Source organism: Coccinella septempunctata, chromosome 3, assembly GCF_907165205.1.
Source record: "Coccinella septempunctata chromosome 3, icCocSept1.1, whole genome shotgun sequence".
NCBI classification, from domain to species: Eukaryota; Metazoa; Arthropoda; class Insecta; order Coleoptera; family Coccinellidae; genus Coccinella; species Coccinella septempunctata.
The window spans coordinates 18,417,637-18,426,514 of NC_058191.1; the positions used below are offsets into that span (position 1 = coordinate 18,417,637).

At 36.6% G+C, this 8,878-nt stretch overlaps 1 long non-coding RNA gene across 1 annotated transcript; it reads left to right on the top strand.

The window, feature by feature from the left end:
* Positions 1–400: 400 nt before the first annotated feature.
* Positions 401–806, top strand: LOC123309264. The gene is made up of 2 exons (XR_006537252.1): positions 401–700; positions 759–806. It is a non-coding gene; the product is annotated as an uncharacterized LOC123309264 (long non-coding RNA).
* Positions 807–8,878: the final 8,072 nt, after the last annotated feature.

An 8,878-nucleotide genomic window follows, 5' to 3' on the forward strand; every position in this document is an offset into this window, starting at 1 on the left:
CAACAACTCAAATATGTATCCCTGCCCTTCGTCCCGTCTTTGACAGGAAAATTGACCAACATATTGAATGAGATAGAGAATATAAGGATCGCCAGATACAACCCCCTAACTGTGAAGAACATTTTCAGCAAGATCAAAGACAAAGTACCAACCATGTCCAGATCCGACGTCATATACCGTATCCCATGTGGAGGTTGTAACTCGGTGTATATTGGCCAAACAGCCCAATGCCTAAGAAAACGCATCGCCCTCCACAGGAGTGATGCTAGACTGCGACCGGAAAGGTGTGCATTGGCAAGCCACTCGTCCTCACTTGACCATACTTTCCAATATGATGACGTCGAAATACTAAGCACAAGTTCAAATTACAACAAAAGAACATTTCTAGAAATGTGTTTCATCAACGAGAACACAAATAATATTAATAAAAAGACTGACCTGAAGAATCTGAGTGTTGTGTATAGTTACCTGTTATCCCTAGACCGATGTCGTGACGATAACAATACAGTGGATGTCATTACTTGATCTTGTTACTTTTCTGTGGTTCACCTTATTTTGTGACAGTAACCTATAAGAAGTGATTTGACTCCACACCAGCTCGTTTCTGTTTCATTGTTAAGCATAGAAAAATAATGTTTTAAATGTGATTGTATAACTTCCTGATGCTCTCCTTGTTAGTTTTATAGTACACTTGTCGGATGTAAGTTTTAATGTTTATTTTGTATGTTTTGTAACCACGTTTATTATGTATATTTTAGCATCCTGAAGAAGAAACGCAATCAGTTTCGAAATATAGATGTAAATGACGACTAACTACTAATTGCCCAAACGACAATTGCCAGGTTCCCAAATATTTCTCCCTATATATATACATATAACTCGTCCTAGGGCGAGTCTTTGAATCGTAAAAATATTTCAATAGTAGATTCTTGAGATCAAAAGAAACACTTTTTTTCTGTACCATTTTTTCCGATTCAGCCCTGATAAGAAGATATAGCCATTTTAAGTTTTCATAATGAGCTGTGCCACCACTGGAAAAGCAAAATTACCTTCAGAATAACTAAATGAATCTGTGACATCTGTGGATCTTTCAAAAAGAGTTGCATTTGGTCAAAAGTACCCAATTTTTCGAATTTCACAGATATCTTTTATTTTTGAACGTCAAATTACTCGAAAACTATATTCCGAAATTTATTTCATTCGATAAAAAGTTAGTGAGAAATAGAAATAATATCTTTCAAACCCAGCCGATTCGGAATAAACGGTGAAGGAGAAAAGTGTTTCTTTTGACTTCAATAATCTATTGTAAAATATTTGTAAGAGTCTTGTAGTACAATATCTCTTCTTCCTCCAAATGCAATCTGAATTGACCCAAACACTTCGTACATTTTGGACTCCAGAATCAAGTTTTGTGTTTTAAAAAATGGAAATTCTTTCGAAAGATATTCCATAAATTTGCACTTTTTTTTTCCTTATATCCATCTCAAATAATCTTGAGAAAAATACTGAATTAAATTTAAGATTTTGATGGACATTTTGACGGACGTTTTCCAGTGACGGACTTCTTGGACGATTGACGGACTGTCCGTCACAATGACGGACGTCTGGTCACCCTAGTTTAGGGATGTGTAGTTCGTTCAATTTCGAGGAACCAGATCGATCTAGATCCATTGCTGAGAAGACCCGGTTCAAAAGACCCGTTCAATTGACCCATTGGTTCTTTTAGGTAGTTGGGTTTTGGGTTGTGATCCAAACATTGCGTATGGTTCGAATTCGGATCCGTAGTCCCGTCTCGATCAGTTCACTGTTCTGTTAGGAATTTCACTTCAGTTTAGTTCAGTTGAATTAAATTTTGATAGAATGGAATATGGATGCTTCTTTAGTTGCAAACAGCTGTGTTTTGTGGGCCATAATATTTTTGATCGGCTGAAAATAGTTAGTTGAGGTCAAATTCGTGAGAGAACCGAGAGAAATATTGACCCCAGTGTAGAAAAAATTCAAAAACCAAAAGTCTTTCGAAAGGAAATGGATATCGGACGATTCAAATTTTGAAATGGATACATCATTGATTTACAGGTTCGAAATTCGTGAGATCTAGTCTCATTAATTTCGTCAAAAACTGAAATTTTTGAAATCAAGATTATGTTATTGCTGCAAATCCAAATATTTTCCTCAAATTAATCTGAAAAAAGTTGTAGAATTGACCAATCACTTAAAATTTACTTTCATCAATATAGCCATAATAACAGAAATTTCTACTAGTCCTAGTTCCTAAATCTATCATACTTTCTTCAACAAGGAGCCGTTGATTCACTTGCGAAATGCAAGTAATATAAGTTCATTTTATTACGACTACCATCTGTTTCCTTTGGGTCAGTCTGAAACCCGTCTAACTATTCGGGTACCTGGGTCATGAAGAGACGGAATTATGAATCATTCTTTCGATTCCAGATCTTCCGATCTCCAGATCCCATATCGATTTTGTGGGTCGCATGGAGCCGTTTGGCTCATTCGACCCAGTTGAACGAACGGGTCATTTTTCGGGTGAAGAACTGAACGAACCATTGGTTCTAACGAACCGGGTCTTTTGATTCGTTCGTTCGTGAACGACACATCCCTACCCTAGTTTATATTTTGATCAAAACCAAAACAATAAACCACATGCAACGATTGGTTGAAAGAATCGTTTTTTCCGAAGCTATGCCGAATTGGAATGGTCGACATGTTTACATATTCTTAAATCTAAATAAACAGACGTTGTTATTAGGCGATTTATGTGAGAATGGTGACAATGATTATTTAGAACAATAAACTGCAAAAATGGTGGATTGCTATATGGTTTGCAAAAAAATCGGCAGTAAAGGCAGTGGGAAATCCGTGCACTGGTAAGTAAACAATAACAAACATTATTTTTCCATAGGCGTAGCTTGGGACAGTTGTCTCTGGCTTGGGAGTTAGTTTTTTTATTAGTATTGTTTAACTCATCAACAAAGAATTTTTCCTCTCATTAGAATGCCTAGTGATAGTGCTCGACAAAGATTGTGGATGGACCAGTTAAAACTGAAAATTACAAAATCTTCCAAATGGGTATGTTTGCTCTGACCATTTCTATGAAGATTTCAACCTTATATTAGAAACAAAATGTTTGAAAACTGAAGCTATTCCATCCAGGATTTCATCGCCTGATTCTGGTGAGTGTACTGAATATTTTGAATTTATTAAGTTGAATCAATCATTTAAATAAAGTTACTATTATGAATCTTGGGTAATAAGAACCCTAATATTTAATGTTTTGATTTCAGTTCAAGTAACACATTAGCAGCTTCAGACAAAAGGCCTATGACCCCCAGGACTCATCAGATGTTGGTACAGTTGGGAAGTCCTCAAAACCAAGTGGTTCTGAATTATCGAAAACTTCAGATACATACTGATTCCAAGCCTTAGAAGAAAAATACATTACAGAGTACAAGGTTGGTCAAATGGCAGTAGTTCAAATGGAAAAATTAATTATATTCTGAGCATATTTTGAAATAAAAAATTGAATTTGTTGAATCTGATATTACGATTTTCAGCATCGAGAATAGATTTATATCCTATTTCACTGGAACAAGAAGGCAGCTGAATATTGAACGATGTGCTCCATTGGCAGATAATGCAAACAAACTGTTGAGAAGCTATTTTAGGAATGTTACCTTTTTCTTGCCTAAGATCAAGCTGTAGATGAAAAGGTGCTGCAAAGTCATTTATTCTATTTCATATTTGAATACAACAAAATAGTGGTATAAAATTATGATTATTTTAAACAAAATAATAATAATTATTATTATTTTCTTTCAATGATTGCACCAGTCTGTTGATACCCCTCATCAAAGAAACTACATGCATTTCCCTTATTTTCAAATTTGATAGTATCTGTCCATTGTCATGTTGTCAAACTTTCAGAATCCTATAGTCTCGTTTATATATTTTATTTTCTAGATCTGTATGTACTAAAAATGATTGATAATTTTTATCTTGTAATGGTGTGGTACTCACCACATATTCAATTGTGCAATATGGTTAAAAACAAAATAATACTCGATTCAAGTCCAGCAATGAATTTAGTAATGTTCAACGAAACGAAAGAATTATGCTTTCTAATTAGTCTCTCGTATTATTAATGTTGCATATAAATGTTGAGCTACATGATTATTGTTTTTATAAAGGAATTTTTTGTCAGTATTAATATTTCAATTATTTAATAGAACATTCAGTCACTTAAATTCTAAGTATAATTTTGATAAAGATGCATTAACTATTTTAAGAATTGTCTGAGCCTTAGTTAATTTCGTGACCTCCTTATTGACCTATTAATTCATGTCTTTGATCTGTAATGTTTTTCTGGATGGAGTTGTATTATTATTGAAAATTGTTCGTATAGAATTTTGTTCATTTTTTCTATAGGAATATTTCTTCTATTCCTGTTCGACTACAAAAGCAAATAATGAATTATTGTAATTAATTTCTAGATAAAACGTAGAACACAAAATTTAAGGCTATATTACATATTATTTACTACTGAAGTAATAGCTGTCAACACGATCGAATCTGTATTTTTGGTATTATTGAAAAAATAAATTTTTCCTCACATCATTGGTTTAGCAATTCTTTTAATTGGAATCTACCTTTATCAAAAAATTTCCTTGACACAATAAGCTAACGGCCTAGTGTGAAACCTGAAATACCTCGATGTATGGCAATATTATGCACCATACTAAACAAATTTTTTTTTTTTTAAACGCCAATCTGAGTCCCGGAGTTTTTTCACGTAATATGAATTTTGAATAGTCGACAATAATTTGTGAGAATATTTTGTTTTCACACCCGTAAAAACTTAGGAGATATGTATATCGGAAAAACTTCGTGCCTCAGATTGGTAACCACAATTGATATCCCAGGATTGAATAGGGGCGGTCTGCAAGCAGGAGAATAAATTTTTTTATGGAATATCACAACCATTTGTGCGAAAATTTCCTTAAAACTTCGGAGTTATATGGAGAAAAATTCGTGCCTCAGGTCATTTCAGTTCAATTTAAGGAGAAATTATATAAAACAATTTTATTTTTCAAACGAATTGATGGAATTATCAAATTCATATATACCCATCATTAATATTGTTCACATCGCAATAATCAAAGATTACATATCATTATTTACAACTTTTCAACTACGCCACTGGTTTCTGTTTACTGTTGACGTGTTTAGGTGAAAGGTGTACGAGTTGATCCCTTTGGGTAAGATGATTCCTTTCGATTACAGACTCATGAAAAATGCCATCTAATTGAATTATATGCCATAACGTAGCCTTTACCACACTTCTACCTCAGTCAACTTTTTAGTACAGTGCAAGCGAACAGTCGATATTCACAGAGAAAAATATGAATTGTGACCGCTTAATCTAAGATTAGGTTAACTTTAAGATTATGCTACTTTCGTTGTGAATGGTTGATAACAATGATTTTTATATTTGTTGCTTCCGTGTATGCTTATTTTTGATTTTTTCTCGACCTGAAGAGAATGACGTTCGTATAAATCGTATAGGTTATAATAGAGCTAATGCTGAATGAAAAAGTTGAACTTGGGGCAAGATGATCCCCCAACTTATGTACAAGATGATCCCTGGAGATCATCATACACCTTAATTTTTTTACATACTGTTCTGGGGTCTAATAATCGTCAGAATGGTATACCCATAAATTTTTACAGGATTTTTCAGTTAGGAATTATGCCGCGTAAATATAAATATTAATAAATAAAGAAAGAAAAATCATTCGAGGCGGATGGTCTAAAGAATCACTGTCAAGTGCTATTTATGCTATTAAAAATAGAATAGCAATTAAAAGAGCGAGTAGGCAGTTTTCAGTGTCGCAAATTTCATTGAAACGAAGGACTAAAGAAATTAAGAAAATAGCTCGTGGTGCAGTGAAATATCTGAGAGTAAGAAAAACTGTTTCTACTAATGAACAAGAAACCGAGCTCGTGAACAATATGAAGGACATGGAGCTTGGAATGTATGGATCAATAAGAAGAGAAATTTCGTACTTTATTTTTTTATTCCAGAAAATTTTGAATATTTTAATGGATCTCAAATAAGCTTTTTTCGGTGGTGCATTGAAACCACAACTTACATGTTCGTTTCAAATTTTTGTGATATTACACCTTATATGTTGATTTCTAGTTGTTTATTCACTTGATAATTTATAATGTTTTATGCCCAATAAAATTATTTTACAATCTCCACAGATATTTGTTTTACATACTTCATTCTTGAAAATATGGGAGCTAATTGAGAGAATGGGGTCAAGATGATCCCTGGGATCATCTTAACCATACAACAGGGATCATCTTAAACACCAGGGTGTATAAGATGATTGTAACGGGTTTGGTTCGGATAAAGGGTTTAATCTCGAGCGCCAGCTATTCTTTCAATAGGGTACCTACTAGTCGGAGACAGAGTTCGGGGTTATCTAAGGTGGTAGCGATAACAAGTACTTTGAAACCGAATTTATTACAACAATCTAAATTACAGTGAACCATACAGTTATTTCCAAGTCAAGAAATATATACAGCTGATGACCAAGTTCAAAAATGAGGAAAACAGAAATGCAATAATTACTGATTACTGATTGCTGGGTGTGTTGGACGGACTAACCCAAACCTGCCACCGCGACCAACGGTCTATTGTAGCACACAAGCATGCTCAAAGAGCTAAATCTCTCCCTCTAGTCCCATCCTACCCAAAAAGGAGATGATGTCGGAGGGGGAGTGATTCTTGAGTTCCTCTAGGATCATCTTCGGAGAGCCGAAAACTCCGAGTCTGACCCTGTCTGCCGCCGGGCAGTCACAGAGGATATGCTCAATTGTTTCGTCTTCCTCTAAGCAGAGTCTGCAGAGTGGGTCATTGACGATGCTGAGTTTTTTGAGGTGGGCTCTGAGTCTGCAGTGTCCTGTAAAAACCGCTATTATGGATCTCAGATTAGTTCTGGAAAATTCTAGCCAGCGACTGGTGTATGGGCTGGGAGGCACTGAAATAGCCCTATGCGAGTGACGCAATCCAGGACGGTTGCGCCAGTGCTCCAGGACCTTTTGCCTTATCCAGCTGTTGTTTCGGTCCCTGATTAAGGAATCAGGTTCGTTTCAAATTTTTGAAACACCTTATATGTTGATTTCTAGTTGTTTATTCACTTGATAATTTATAATGTTTTATGCCCAATAAAATTATTTTACAATCTCCACAGATATTTGTTTTACATACTTCATTCTTGAAAATATGGGAGCTAATTGAGAGAATGGGGTCAAGATGATCCCTGGGATCATCTTAACCATACAACAGGGATCATCTTAAACACCAGGGTGTATAAGATGATTGTAACGGGTTTGGTTCGGATAAAGGGTTTAATCTCGAGCGCCAGCTATTCTTTCAATAGGGTACCTACTAGTCGGAGACAGAGTTTGGGGTTATCTAAGGTGGTAGCGATAACAAGTACTTTAAAACCGAATTTATTACAACAATCTAAATTACAGTGAACCATACAGTTTACTCCGGAATTGTTGTTTCCATTAATATTTCATTCTTGCGATGCGCCCGCTTAGGCGACCCTTTTGTTTATTATATTCCCCGGACCAGAGTACGGTCATAGTGAGCGAACCCCCTCAATTCGCCCGTGGTCCTTGATGAATGTTAGCACATTCGATGACTGCGGGAAGTAGTTGAACTTGGGAGCCATGAACTGTTGTAGGAGTCTGCAGAGAAAGTGAGGTTTGGTTCAGTCTTTGCGTGACAGGTGGCGTATCGTGATGAGATATCTCAAAGCGGCGTCCCAAGATCGCATAAGACCACCATCCTCCGATCGAGAAGTTCAGTGCTATACTGTACTGACGAGGGAAAATGATCCCGAAACCGGTCTACAGTTGCACTTGAATTTTTCGACTTCTCTGGGACTTCCTATGATAGTTCATGACTAACTCACATTATTGGAACGACAATTCCTTCGGAATTGTTGTTTCCATTAATATTTCATTCTTGCGATGCGCCCGCTTAGGCGACCCTTTTGTTTATTATATTCCCCGGACCAGAGTACGGTCATAGTGAGCGAACCCCCTCAATTCGCCCGTGGTCCTTGATGAATGTTAGCACATTCGATGACTGCGGGAAGTAGTTGAACTTGGGAGCCATGAACTGTTGTAGGAGTCTGCAGAGAAAGTGAGGTTTGGTTCAGTCTTTGCGTGACAGGTGGCGTATCGTGATGAGATATCTCAAAGCGGCGTCCCAAGATCGCATAAGACCACCATCCTCCGATCGAGAAGTTCAGTGCTATACTGTACTGACGAGGGAAAATGATCCCGAAACCGGTCTACAGTTGCACTTGAATTTTTCGACTTCTCTGGGACTTCCTATGATAGTTCATGACTAACTCACATTATTGGAACGACAATTCCTTCGGAATTGTTGTTTCCATTAATATTTCGGAATTTCACATGACTGGGGATCATGTTTAATTAATTAACGGGTTGGATTTTAGTACGGTGTCAGGTTACGGAATAAAACATGTTTCTAATTTTTAACGGTTTATTAGTCGGTTTTCTCTTTACAGGATCCCACTTTGGGTCCACAACGATGGCAGGGGCGGAGTGCTAGCTCTTTGCTCGTTGGCAAACGGCCTCCCAGTCTCTCCAACGTAAGTGGCGGTTCGTCAGTCGTTGATTGCGGTTCAACTGGTCGGACAATTTTCGGATGGTTTCTTTCCCGGGGTTTGGTCGGTACGGTTGGATGTTGTCGACGGTCTGAGTGGCAGGGGCAATCTTTAGATAGAGTTTCCAGGCGTCCGCACCTACTGCA